This window comes from Bidens hawaiensis, unplaced genomic scaffold (genome assembly GCF_021521415.1).
Source record: "Bidens hawaiensis isolate Kalapana, Puna unplaced genomic scaffold, B.hawaiensis_p1.1 tig00008319_1, whole genome shotgun sequence".
NCBI lineage: Eukaryota > Viridiplantae > Streptophyta > Magnoliopsida > Asterales > Asteraceae > Bidens > Bidens hawaiensis.
The window spans coordinates 742,756-756,624 of NW_027491590.1; the positions used below are offsets into that span (position 1 = coordinate 742,756).

At 38.4% G+C, this 13,869-nt stretch overlaps 1 pseudogene across 1 annotated transcript; it reads right to left on the reverse strand.

Annotated features, from left to right (window-relative positions):
• Positions 1-308: 308 nt before the first annotated feature.
• Positions 309-2,310, reverse strand: LOC143637455 (phospholipase A1-IIdelta-like; annotated as a pseudogene). Its single transcript, XR_013154429.1, has 2 exons — positions 1,769-2,310; positions 309-980 (listed from the first exon to the last, which is right to left on the reverse strand). The product of XR_013154429.1 is annotated as a phospholipase A1-IIdelta-like (transcript).
• Positions 2,311-13,869: the final 11,559 nt, after the last annotated feature.

A 13,869-nucleotide genomic window follows, 5' to 3' on the forward strand; every position in this document is an offset into this window, starting at 1 on the left:
TTTCAAAATTATGTATTATATGGTATTTTTATTATAAAGTATTTCAATTATAGGTATTTCTTATTTATAAAAAATTTTCAAGGAAGAACCCTCATTGGCCCTACTTATGAACACAACGGAACAAGAGAATTGAATATTACCAGAGTATAGATCAGGTTAATAACAATATAAACCATATGTATAAGATGAATAATCAAGATTATATGGCGATTAAAACACATATATCATAATCAAATTGAAATACCACATAATAAAAACAATCACAATGCATAATTATTATTATTATTATTATTATTATTATTATTATTATTATTATAATGCTTATTGTTTCGGCTTATCACACACTATTAAACAAACAAAGGACTAGGAGCTATACGGGTAGGTCATGGTCATGACGATCTAAAGGTGATAATACCCAATCACCATGGTCATTAAGCACCAGTCCTTTATTCTTCTCAACCCACCATTTCACTGGTATTTTGAACTCTTTTTTCAAAAGAACATTTGACATGTTCACCCACCCTAAGCTCCTCTTCACTACACCCCAATCAAAGTCACCATTCTTTCCATTCGACCCACTCAACGTATGCAACATACCCTGCAAGTTATGATACACAAGCGGATGAACCAAGTCATTTAACTTACTTTCCTCTTTCAAGTACGGCGATTTCTTGCTATCGATCAATATCAACGTACTCCTGCAATTCACTTGGTACACTCTCCCACACGTTCTCACTGACCCATCTCAGTATCTTGCTTGGCCAAAACGGGATGACGTCTGGATCATTCTTTGTACTTAGCTAAACAAGCACCGAGACTGTGCCCCAAGCATGTTATGCTTACCTTTTCGTCTTTGTACTTAGCTAGTAGTTCTTTGATATGTTCCAAGAGCTGTGTTCGGGCACTAGATGGAATGAACTCTGAGTTCGGGTCGCTTGTGGTGTACATTGTAAGCCATCCTCCCATGACTTTTGGTGTATCTGTATTTGCTCCGGTGATAGTTAAGGCAAAATCGACAAATTAATTACCATTTTAAGCCACTAAAATTAATAATTTTTGGGATCTTTAGGTGATTTGGAGACGGTCTCATTACTTATGGAGGTTTTTTGAGACTCCATATACCGAAGGAAAATCTGGCATTGGAAAGTTGAAGTTCGACGGTGTGGCAAGTAAATTCGAAGAACTCCTTGATGTGACAAACGAACTTGCTTTTGCTCAGAGATTCTGTAGTCTTCATCCAAGTTCGCTTACCACACCAGCGAGATTGCTTGTCACACCAATGAAATCAATGAGGTTGCTTGCCACACTACTGAACTCTTAACATTCCAATTTCAACTCTTCTTTAGTTTTCTTCTAGTGGTAAAGGCAGCAAACTGCCTACGTTAGTAAGATGTTCCAAGAAACGTTTAAAGTACTTGGTAAATCATTTACCTATCTAGAAACCCAAAAAATTTTGAAGATAATGCATAAATACATATAAAAAGAAAATTGCAGTTATAAAAAAGAAACGTCCATACTTAAAAGCGTGAATAAATACAAAATTTGTTTTAATTTAAATTGATATTAAATAAAATGATCCAATTAATCGATTACAATAGAGTGGGGATATCAAGAAAAAATATTTGTGACATCCAAGTTTATTTACTTAATTAAAATTTAAAATGCAGATAATCATGATCACGTGTATTACAGCCAAGAGTCTGACGATATATGGAGTCTGATATTTATTAAAAAAATATTGAGTAACTGCCAAGAGTCTGGACCACACCTGTTGGAACCTTGATCGGCTCACCGGTTAAGTTAGTAACAGGGAGTAGTGGCTCAGCCGATACAGGCTCCGCGCCAGCTATGTCATCAATCCACTCGTATGTTCTAGTCGTCCCACGCCACACAACGCATATCTCACGACGGCCAATGAGCTTACTGTGCTCGTCATTAGAAACGGCAACATACCCCATCCAGTTTGATTCGAATTCGCTATCTTCACGAGATGCAGGAATATACTTGGCTTGAGCGGTAGCATAGATGAAGGAAGCGACTTGGTACTTTGAATCAGCCCACGGAAGCATGGCTCCTTTGAAAAACGAGCTTTTGCCATAGTAGCAGTAACCATTGTAGAAAGAGCCCTCATCGTTATTAAATGCACGTTCTGCAGCCGATGAGAGGTCACCGTAGCCGATAAGGAGATTGCGTAGGCCAAGGTCTAAAGGGTCAAGAAGGCCAGCCCAATTGTCGCTTCCATGGAGCTCATCGTATTTCTGTGCATCCATTAACCCCTTTTTTTTATTATTATTATTATGGATAACTGTATGTGTTTTTAGAGCTGGTGTGCCTATATCTTGTTGGATGAGTCCCCATTTATAGCAAGATCTTGATGATGACACATTGGCATCTTTTGTTAAAAATGGTCTAAGGAGATTGATTGGTTATGAATATTATTCAACATTGTAAGATATTATGTTTATACATGTTGATGTTGTGATAAAATGTTATCCAAGCTTAATTAATGTCTGCACATGATCGAGCTGCATATATCTTGTGAACTTGATTCATGCACGTGAAGATATATATATGAGTATAAAGTAATCGTTAGTTAAGAGTTTATTTTGAATTTAAATAAACGAGCCACAGTGCTCGGTAGGCTGGTCAATTAAGTCTGGGCCTTAGACCGAGGGTAGTGGGGGTAAGCGGTGGGCGCGGCTGCTTACGTGGCTCGCGAACACCGCTACACCCCTCAGGTGAGGGTGGGCGCGGTGGGCCGGCGTAGCTGTGACTAGACGTGCACAATTCGGGTTCACCTTGAAAACCCGAACCGGTTCGGAACCGGTTTTTTTCACACCGGGTACAAAATGACACCGGTTCCAGTCAGGAACCGGTTCGGTTCCCGACCCGAACCGATGCCCAGAAATGCAAACTTTTAGGAACCGGGTAGGGTGGAACCGGAACCGGTTTTTACGTAAAAACCGGTTCCACCGGTTTTTTTTTAAATTTAAACATTATAGCCGTTAGGAACCGGTTCCAACGGCTATATAGCCGTTTTTGACCGTTGGAACCGGTTTTTTAACTATAAATAGGTTATCTTCTTTCTATAAATAGCAAGGTTTGTTTGTGTACTTGTTAAACCACTCCCAAAACTATAAAACACACTCCAAACCACAATTAACCTTAAACCGACAACAAATGGCAACCAATGATGACGTTGTTATGGTGATCGAAACAACAAGATGCCCCGATGTTTGGGTTCATTACGATTTGTGTCTCATGACCGACTCACATGAGTTGGCACGTTGCAAATATTGCTCGAAGTTTCTTAAAGCAGGGTCCAACTCGACATTACGAAAACATACGAATAAGTATTGTCGAGAGAAAAGAAGATTGGAAGCTAAAAAAACGGAAGTGGGAGAGTCGTCCGGCTCTACAACCCAAAAATAAGTATTCCCGGATTAAAACGACGGACTTTGTTTTTTATGTTTTAGTTGTTATGTTTAGTATCATTTATGTTTTAATAATGTTTGTAATAGTTATTTTTTAGATGAATAAAATGTTCGTCGTTATTAAAAAAGTAACAAACAATTAATCATGAGTAACAAAAGTAATTATAATAAAACAAATCAAAACTAAATATTAGTTGAACAAGTTACAAATAATTTTACCAAAACAAATAATTACAACTCTTCTTCGTCTTCATTCTCGTCTTCACCCTCGTCTTCGTTATCGGAAGAAACCCCGTCCTCCGCCTCCTCATCATGAATATGACGCTCTATTGGTATTTCGTCTTCAAAGTTCGCCTTGTGTTGTACACGATCCACCGTATCCAAATGGTCCTTTAGGCAAATGCAAACCTCTAGAGACTCGGGAGTTAGTTTTGTTCTTCGCATAGATAACACCCTCCCACTAAGAGAAAAAACCGATTCGGAAGCAACCGTTGAGGCTTGTACGGCAAGCAAATCACGAGCCATGGCGGATAGAATGGGAAATTCGTTTTGTTTACCTTTCTACCAAGCCAACAAATCAATATTGCGAATTTCGTCGACCGTTGCGCCCTCAACATAGTTTGCTCCACTATATCGACCAAGTTCGCTACTTGGTGTGTTTCCTCTTTGCCTCTTAGATGCCGATTCACGAATCCCATTCATCAAGTTTATAAGTGGGTCATTGCACGGCCTACCAGTTGTTGTTTTTTTCACAAAAGACGATCTCGTGCTTGGACCATACATTTTAAAATAATGGTCATAAAGGTCTTGAAGGTTTTTGTTGAACTTGTCCTTCGCTTCCGTCGACAACTTCGGGTCAATCTCGTGCATACCTAAGTTGTCGAATATTTCCTCAATCGTTGTTTCAACCCCATTAACATTCCAATAGGGGTTTAATGCGGCGGCACAAGTAAAGACCGGCGGTATGATTTCAAAATATTTTATGAACTTTTCTTTCATCACCGCAACAATATTTTCGAAGAGTTTGTTCTTCTCCGCAAAGCTTTTAAAAACACAAGACATATAGTACAATTCTTGCAAAACCCAACAACTAGTAGGGTAATAGACTCCCGATAATTTTGTTGTTGACTTTTTGAACACATCAAGATATTCCAACAAATAACCGACTTGGACCCAAACACTTTCCGGAAACATATCGGCCTCGCGTTCTTCAACAAGATTGTTATGAAAAGCTTGTAAAGTTTGGCGTTGGGCAAAAGCACACTTTAACATATGACAAGTTGAGTTCCAACGGGTTGGAACGTCCCAATTCGGCCCCAAATACTTTCTTTCAACCGACTTGCAATAGTTCTTATATTCAAGATGTCTTCTTTTACCACTTTTGAAGACATCTTGTAACATAAGTCTAAAGTATTTTAAATCATCACAAATGTGTTCATTGTCAAGACCTATTTGAACAACCAAGTTGATGATATGTGCAACACATCGGACATGAAAAAAATCCCCGAAACAAGGTGGTGAATATTTAATGATAAATTTTTCAGCCGCCTTAGTATTGTTTGAAGCGTTGTCAAACGAAATCGAAAATATTTAATTTCTCAAGTTGTAAGTCGTTATAACTTCATCAAGTAATTCAAACAATTTTTCGGCGGTATGTGGGAACGGGAAGTTTTCAAAAGCGATGGTGCGTTTCATCAATTGCCGTGTCACCGGATCAACCCAATGAGCGGTGACACATATGTATGATTCGGGCAACCCGTGTGGTGCCGACCAAACATCGGTAGTTAAACTAACCATGGCTTCTAAAGAATGAAAAGACTCGATTAACTCTTTTTTAGCACACTCCCACAACCTGATACAATGACGTCTTAAGGTAGTACGACTTACATGTGTGTATCTCGGTTGTAGAGTTTCGCGAATCAACGACGTCAACTCCGGGTCATCAAAGTGGTTAAACGGCAAACCTCGTTGAATAACGAACTTTACCATTCTATCTTGAACTTGAGTCGTGTTGTAACGAAATAGTGTACCATCTTTACCCAAGTCAATTTGATTGGTCGCGCCAATCCCTTTCAACGCCTTGCAATATGGCTTCTCGATGTGCTTTCTCAAAGTAGAGTTGGAATCGTGCTTTAATATTGAACCATATAGTTTGCAACGAGCCTTTTGATAACCTTCGTCATCCACAATCAAATCCCAATTCTTCCATATGTCTTGGTTGCGGTTATGGTTGACTACCGTAACAACCCTTGGGTCCTCCGTAACAGGAACGGGGGCAACAAAAACACTCTTCTTAGCCTTGTTGTTAGTTTTTTTGATGGGTGCCATAATAATATTTAGTTGGATGGTCGGGTAAAGGAACGGGTTTGCTAAAGGAGTAGTATTGTAGTTTGTTTTTGAGTTTGGTGGTGAAACAAGTAATGGAAACAAGTTATATATAGGTTTGGGCATCAAAAACCGGTTCCAACGGCTATATTACCGTTGGAACCGGTTCCAACGGATCTATTGTCTCAAAAACCAGTTCCTACGGCTATATTACCGTTGGAACCGGTTCCAACGGCTAATTGGTGTCTAAAAAACCGGTTCCAACGGCTATATTACCGTTGGAACCGGTTCCAACGGCTAGTTTGACTTTTGTTTGACCCTTCAAAAAAAACCCGTCGGAACCGGTTATTCCGGGTACGAACCAAACCGGTTCCAACGGCTAGTTTGACTTTTGTTTGACCCTTCAAAAAAAACCCGTCGGAACCGGTTATTCCGGGTACGAACCAAACCGGTTCCAATTAAGAACCGGGTAAGAACCGGGTTGGAACTGGTACTGACATACAAATAGGAGAACCGGGTACGATTTTCGGGTACAAAAATACCCAAACCGGGTATTGTTCCAACCGGGTTGGAACTGGAACCGGTTCCGGTTCGGTTCCACCAGTTAGGTTCCGGAACCGGTTTTTTTGTGCACGTCTAGCTGTGACCACGGGACAAAATATAGCCGTTGGGCTGTGGGTGTTCAAAAAACTAGCCGTTGACTAGTTTAATTTCTTTTTTTTTAATAAATAACACATTATAAATAACTACCCAATTTTATAAAAATAACACACCATTCTTACTACATTTCTCTCTAATAATTTAATAATCTATCAAGTTACAAACCATGTCGGGTTGGGGCAACATCAACGACACTCAATTTCCCGAGGAATGTAACTTAGGGGTGTTCATCGAATCGGATAACGGGTTATTCGGTTTATTCGGTTCGGATTGTTCGAATTTTAAAATTTTAGAAGGCTATCCAAAATCCGATCCGAATTGGGAACTTTCCTATCCGATCCGAATCTGATCCGAATTAATTCGGATCGGATTCGGATAATCCGAATTATCTGAAATGACCCGAATAAACTGGTTAACAAACATACAAATAATATTCGAACTAAATAAACCTACAAACTGAAAAACCACGAATAATATAGTGCCCAAACAAAGTCTAAATCCATCACAATTCAGAAAATAAAAACAATACATGAACAAAATCTAAATCAATCATAATTAAGAAAACTAAAACATTGCACGACAAATGTTAAACTTCAAACCAAAAGCCTTTGTGTTCCATAAAGCACACTCCACGTCAACATGCTCCATTATCCTTAATATATCTGCATAAATTTGACATGATCAATTAATTTAATTTACAAAACACTAACAAGTGACCTCATAATTCAACCCTAAACTTATAAAAGTACCTTTTGCATACTACACCAAACGGGCCACCAACTCTTTTATTTGATTGATAGAAGTCTCATCTCTACAAGACACAAGAACATATAATGAACAATTAGGAGTTAACTTTTAAATATAATAGAAGATGAATGATAAGAATAGGACTCAAAAACAAATAATAAACAATTAGAAATAAGCCTTAGTAGACATGTCTAAACTCAACAATCTGCATTTGTAAGTTGTAACAAGACAACAAACAGTTAATATCTTACAGCAATTATGTTCAACAATATAATGACTTTACTAATCTGTAATAATCTTACAACTAACAGTTAACAATCTGTAATAATAATAATAATAATAATAATAATAGTAGTAGTAGTAGTAGATCTAATATGATAAAAAAAGTAACAAATTAAACAAAAGACTATTCAAATGTAACAAATTCATATTTTGTATGAGTGGTGGTCTGCAACAGTTCAATGTGCTGGCGTGCTGCAGTTAACATCAAAGTTTGGCATGCTTGTTTGTTGGATATCTTAGAATTTAATTGTTCGAATCAGTTACTAACAGTTCGCTTTTGGTTATGCTTGTGTCTGTTAAATCTAAACTTGAATCCAGGGGTTAGCAAAATTCGTTTAGCTGCTGAAATAACAGCCTGACTTCGACTATTCTAAGACTCGTATTAGAACTCAAAAGCCAAACGAGAGGTTATATGGGTTTCAAATATGGCCCGGAGGCCGTAAATTGAAAAGATATTGATCACTCAGCTAACAATATTGAACCACTAAATCTATTTGTTAATTTATTGAACCCCTAAAGTTAATCAACAACATAAAGCTAATCCAGTTGAGTGCATAACATCATATAAAAAGCAAAAATATTCCAAATAAACCAACCAACAATAACTGGTCCATTATCAAGAACTAAAACTCAAAAACAGATAAACCAAATGATGCGATAAAACTCATAAATTCTTTAACTACTTCATGTTCTAATAATAATAATAATAATAATAATAATAATAGTAATAGTAGTAGTAATAATAAGTAATAACAATCTGTAACAACTTCAGATCTAATAATAATAGTAGATCTAATATGATAATAAAAGTAAACCAACATCAATGACAACTTCAGTGATGAACCCAACAACAATACAACATTATCATCAATCATCATCAGTCACCGGAGATATGTATTATAAACAAGAGAACAAATAATCAGATACAAATATGACAACTATGAGTATATTACCTCTACGACAGATGGCGGGTGGAAGATAGTGGATAGCGTACAGCAGTGGACGGCTGAGAGACCGGTGGACGGCTGAGAGGGCGGCAGCCGGTGGACGGCTGAGAGCCTGAGAGGGAGGTGGAAGGTGAAGTGGAAGTGGAAGTGGAAGTGGAAGTGGAAGTGCTAGGTTTAGAGGTGCAAAAAAAAACCGGTTTCGGAACCTAACTGGTGGAACCGAACCGGAACCGGTTCCAGTTCCTACCCGGTTGGCCCAATACCCGGTTTGGGTATTTTTGTACCCGAAAATCGTACCCGGTTCTCCTATTTGTATGTCCCCATCAGTTCCAACCCAGTTCATACCCGGTTCTTAATTGTAACCGGTTCGGTTCCTACCCGAAAAAACCTGTTCCGGCGGGTTTTTTTTTATTAGTCAAACATTGGTCAAATTAGCCGTTGGAACCGGTTCCAACGGTAATATAGCCGTTGGAACCGGTTTTTGAGACACAAAATAGCCGTTGGAACCGGTTCCAACGGTAATATAGCCGTTGGAACCGGTTTTTGAGAGAGAATAGAGCCGTTGTAACCGGTTCCAACGGTAATATAGCCGTTGGAACCGGTTTTTGATGCCCGCCGGAACCCAAACATCGGGGCATCTTGTTGTTTCGATCACCATAACAACGTCGTCATTAATTGCCATTTGTTGTGGGTTTAAGCTTAATTGTGTTTTGGAGTGTGTTTTATAGTTTTGGAAGTGATTTAACAAGTACACACTCATACATTGGTATTTATAGAATGAAAAATGGCTAAATATAGTAATAAAACCGGTTCCAACGGTGAAAACCGGCTATATAGCCGTTGGAATCGGTTTCTAACGGCTATATTGTTTGAATTTCAAAAAATAACCTAGCCTAGGTTATTTTGAAATGAAGATAATATCTATTTTGTTAATAGTTAATATTAGTGGGCTTTGGACTGGGTTGGGCTGGGTTATAAAAAAAACTATAAAAATAAATGGTATTTAATCGGATTATTTGGATATCCGAATAATTCGAACTATCCGAAACTTTTTAAAATCCATATCCGAATCAGATCCGAATCCGAATTAGTTTTTCGGATATTCGGATCAATCCGATCCGAACTATCCGAATAAGCATTTAGATCGGATTAATCGGGTTTCGGTTTCGGTTCGAATTTCGGATTTATTTGGATTTCGGTTTTCCTGAACACCCCTAATGTAACTACATGGACGGCGATTCGTTTCAAGAGTTCATTGGGATGTCACAACCTGATTTTTCGGTCCCGAAAACACAACCGAAGCCGGCAAAACGATCCCATAAAAAGAAGGGGAAGAAGACCGGCGAAGCGGATGGTCCTTCGGGACCGGAGAAGCGGAAGTCTACTCCGTGGTCTAAAGAAGAGAAGCTTGCGTTGGCGAAAGCTTGGATTAAAATATCCCAAGATCGGAACGCGGGTAAATTATTTTGTGAATTTTATTGTTTAATATATCTTTTAAGTTTTATGTGTACTTATTACATTTTTTGTTATTTATTTTGTAACGACTTTCAAAAAGCTCGAGTTTTTTAGGCCAATGTTCGGGAATGTTTTTATGAACAAGTGGGGAGTAGGGCTCGTACCGATAATATGATATCGGGTCGGTGGACCGATACTCGTAAATATGTAGGATTGTTTATCGACATACATAACCGCAATGCTAACCGAATGCGGCCGAGTGGGTCCGATGATCTCGCGGTTTACCGATTCACTTGTGATGAATGGAAACAAGAGGTGTTGCGGAGGTATGGGGTGGTAAAGACGTTTGACGATGGCTACTTGTGGGAGGTGTTAAGAAAGTGCTCGAAATGGATTGAACTATGTGCGGAGGACATGGGCGATGGGGCAAAACGTACAAAAACTAGTGCGTCCGGCACATACGTCTCTTCGAGCGGGTCCGAGAATCAAATTGACTTCGACTTAAACTTGTCCGAAGGTCATTTGAAAGACCAAGGTTGTAGCCGCCCTCCGGGTAGGGATCGTGGGAAAAAAACGGTTGTTGATGGCGACTATAAAAAAGAAATTAAGGAATTGTCAAGTGGTCTCAACTCGATTGGTGAAGCTCGACACAAAAGAAACCGTTTCAAGAGTTTGGCTTTTCTAGCCAAAGACTCTAGCCACCTACCGCCATACGACCAAGCGCTACTGGAGGAAGAAAAAGAACGTATTCGGAAGGAATTGGCAAAACAAAAATAAAAGCGCTATTTATATGTATTTTTTTATTTTCCTTTTTATTTTTCATTTTATTTTCCTTTTTTATTTTTATTTTTTTTATGTTTTAATGAAGTATTTTAATTTATATTTGTGTATATAACAAAAAATAATAATAAATAAATAAAATCAATCAAGCCCCTGACCAAGCCCCTGATCACTTGGACCACTACACCCTCTGGGGCTTGGTTGAGAGGCTTGATCCTGTACCACATCAACGCCTACATGTCAGATTTTGCTTGGATCACTTGGGGCTCAACCAAACCCCATTACCCTTAGCCTTGTGGCATTAGCTAGCCGTTGTTATCTAAGAGATCTGTTTCAGTTCATTATGCCTGGCATTCTAGCTTTGATTCAATATTACTCAAAAGCTTCCTATTAGTTGTTTCCACTGTCTTATTCTTATAATTAAATAATTAATCATTATGAAACCATCATGTAGAAAATGGTGAGATCCTAACCGTTATATCTCTAGAAGAAATTGGCTGGATTGATGTAAGTTCAAATGCATCACATTATAATGTTGTACCGGGTACGTAGCCTAAGTCTAGATTATCGACCGTTTAGTTAATACTTCTCTATAACCTAGACTTCGTGGACGTACTCCAAGTTTTTCTTAATCCTTTTAAGCATCCAGCTCTTAATGGTTTGGTGAGAATATCTACAATTTAATTTTTTATTTCGCAAAATATTATTTCCACTTCGCTCCGAGTTACAAGATCTATGATGAAACGATATTTTACCCAGATATGTTTTATCTATCCATGATATACTATATACTAGATCTTTTGTGAGAGCAAATTTGAAGATTTTTTGTCACGATACATTGTGTTGGATTCGTTTGAGGGTGTTTTATTTCACTTAAAATGCACCGCATCACATATTCGGCTTCAAAAGAAGATTAAGATATTCCTTTTTTGGGTTTTTTGTAAATGACATCAGATCCTCGATTTAAAATATGCCATGAATGTAGCTTTGATATTGTCCGTGCTTCCACCATAATTAATTTGAATTAGATTATTAATACTTTAATAATGAATACCATAAGGCTATGCGTAGTGAAGGGGCTACAAATGGGGGCGAATTGTGACACGTGACGCCCAGTCAGCAAAGGGTGAGAATTTGTTTTTAGGGTACAATGGTGTAGGGGCTACAAGTTGGGCTCACAGTTTTATTATTTTCTTTTTATAATTAAACTAATCAAATAAAAACCAATTTATTTAAAAAATTAAATAAAAATGCATTAAAATTAAAAAGAAATACAAAAAAAATAACTAAAAAAATACATAACTAAAAATATAAAAAAACATAACTAAAAAAAAATTTTAAAAAAACATAACTAAAAAAAGAAACTAATATCCGTAATATTCACACATTTTTTCACGTCGTCGTTGAAAAAAAATACGGCTTCCTCGTGAAACCCCTCCGCTTTGAAGGATTCGTAGTCGTCTTTCATTTGACGTAATTCCAACGTCTGGTTCAGCTTTTCTTGTTGTTTGTTGGATGCTCAAAGGTCGTTTCCGATTACGGTGGCATTTGTTTCCAAACGACCGACCAACTCGTTTATTTCATCGGGCGCCGTATTGAATCGTGTTGACGACGAACCTTCCCCCTTATTTTTTCTCGATCTCTCGCGTGGTCGAGGCAACTCCACTACGTCTTCATCGTCGGCTATATTAACATCGTCGGCTAAATTAATCGTGTCATCCAGGAAGAAGCTACGAGCATCGGAGGGTGTGTTTGGTGTGCTCAGATTTGTCGACGACGATATCTTCGACTTTTTTGAAGGCCGGGATGAGCCGGCTCGTCGGGCGGCCGGAACGGTTGGTGCCCCGCTCCATTTCGCGCAGCGACGTAGTTTTTCCCAACAATTCAAATACTTGAACGGTTTCCCGGGCCGCTCAAGAGTTTGGCCCTGAGCTCGAAAGTCGCTCAAGACTTGAGTTATAATGTCGAGGACGTTATGCTCGCTACGCCAGCCGGACCCCTGCAACCGGTTAATTATCCCGGCAAATTTTTGACAATCGGCGTTAAGCCCCTTCCAGTGGGCTTGAACCGCTTCTTTTCCTCGGTAGTCTTCGGGTTTATTGGTTATCGTGAGCCAAGCTTCAAAGACTTTCTTCCAAAACACCCCGGTGGCTTGAAAGTTAGCTACAAATTAAAATTATTTGTCACAATTAGTATACATTTTAAGAAACACTAAATATATTTTTAATAAATACTTAATATTAAAAAACTTACCGACGTTGGGATCCTCCGAAATGACGATCCAAGCCCTTGCGAGGGCCACCTCCTCCTTCTCGCTCCAACGCTTGTATGGATCACGTTGCGCCGTCGGCTCCACCGGTTGTTTCTTTTTGTGTTTACGGGTCGCCTTTTTGCTTGAACCGGAGGCCCGTGCCGTTTGCGTCTCCGGCACCGTCACCGGCTCCGACTCAGGTGGTGTAGACCCGAACACCGGCATTGTATTTTAGGGGCTGAGAAAGTTGGCGTACATGCTTAGGTTCGGGTCGGAAAATTGATACAGAGAGCTCGGTTGGTTCAACTCGGGTTGTTTCTAGGATTCATTTTGCTAATTTTTTGTAAGAATTTGGGTATGAATTATGTATAAAATGGAGAAGAATGGTGTATGTTTATATATATATATATATATATATATATATATATATATATTGTTTAAATTAATTAATTCTTTTTTAACATTTGACCGTTGTCAACGGTCATATATATATATATATATAATATTATTTTCATCTCTCGTCGGCGACATTAAACCCCGCCCCCGCCCCAATTCGCCCACATATCGCCGAGGGGTGGGGGGGAGGGGTGTTTGTGCTCTTTCTCGCCCAAACCAACGCCCAATACATATGGCCTAAGAGTATTCAGTTCCCCACTTCCAATGTTCTTGTTTTGGATTTACGATGAATCAGGTTTTGATTTCTATAATTATGAATTATTTCAAGATTTATCATTTCATATTGGGATTTTATTGAGTTTTTATTTATTTTTTAATTTTTTAATTTTTTAATTTGTGTGTTTCCTTGTATATTTACCATATACATAAAGACAAACAAACGAGAGATCTCCTGATTTTTTCTTTGATATATTATGTCAATATGGGCATTTTTTAAAGTTATGTTCGGCGAAGACATATTTTTCTACACATGGGTCAAGCTTGGTTCGTTCAACTTTGGGTATATGAGAAAATTAACATAGTTGAACCAAAA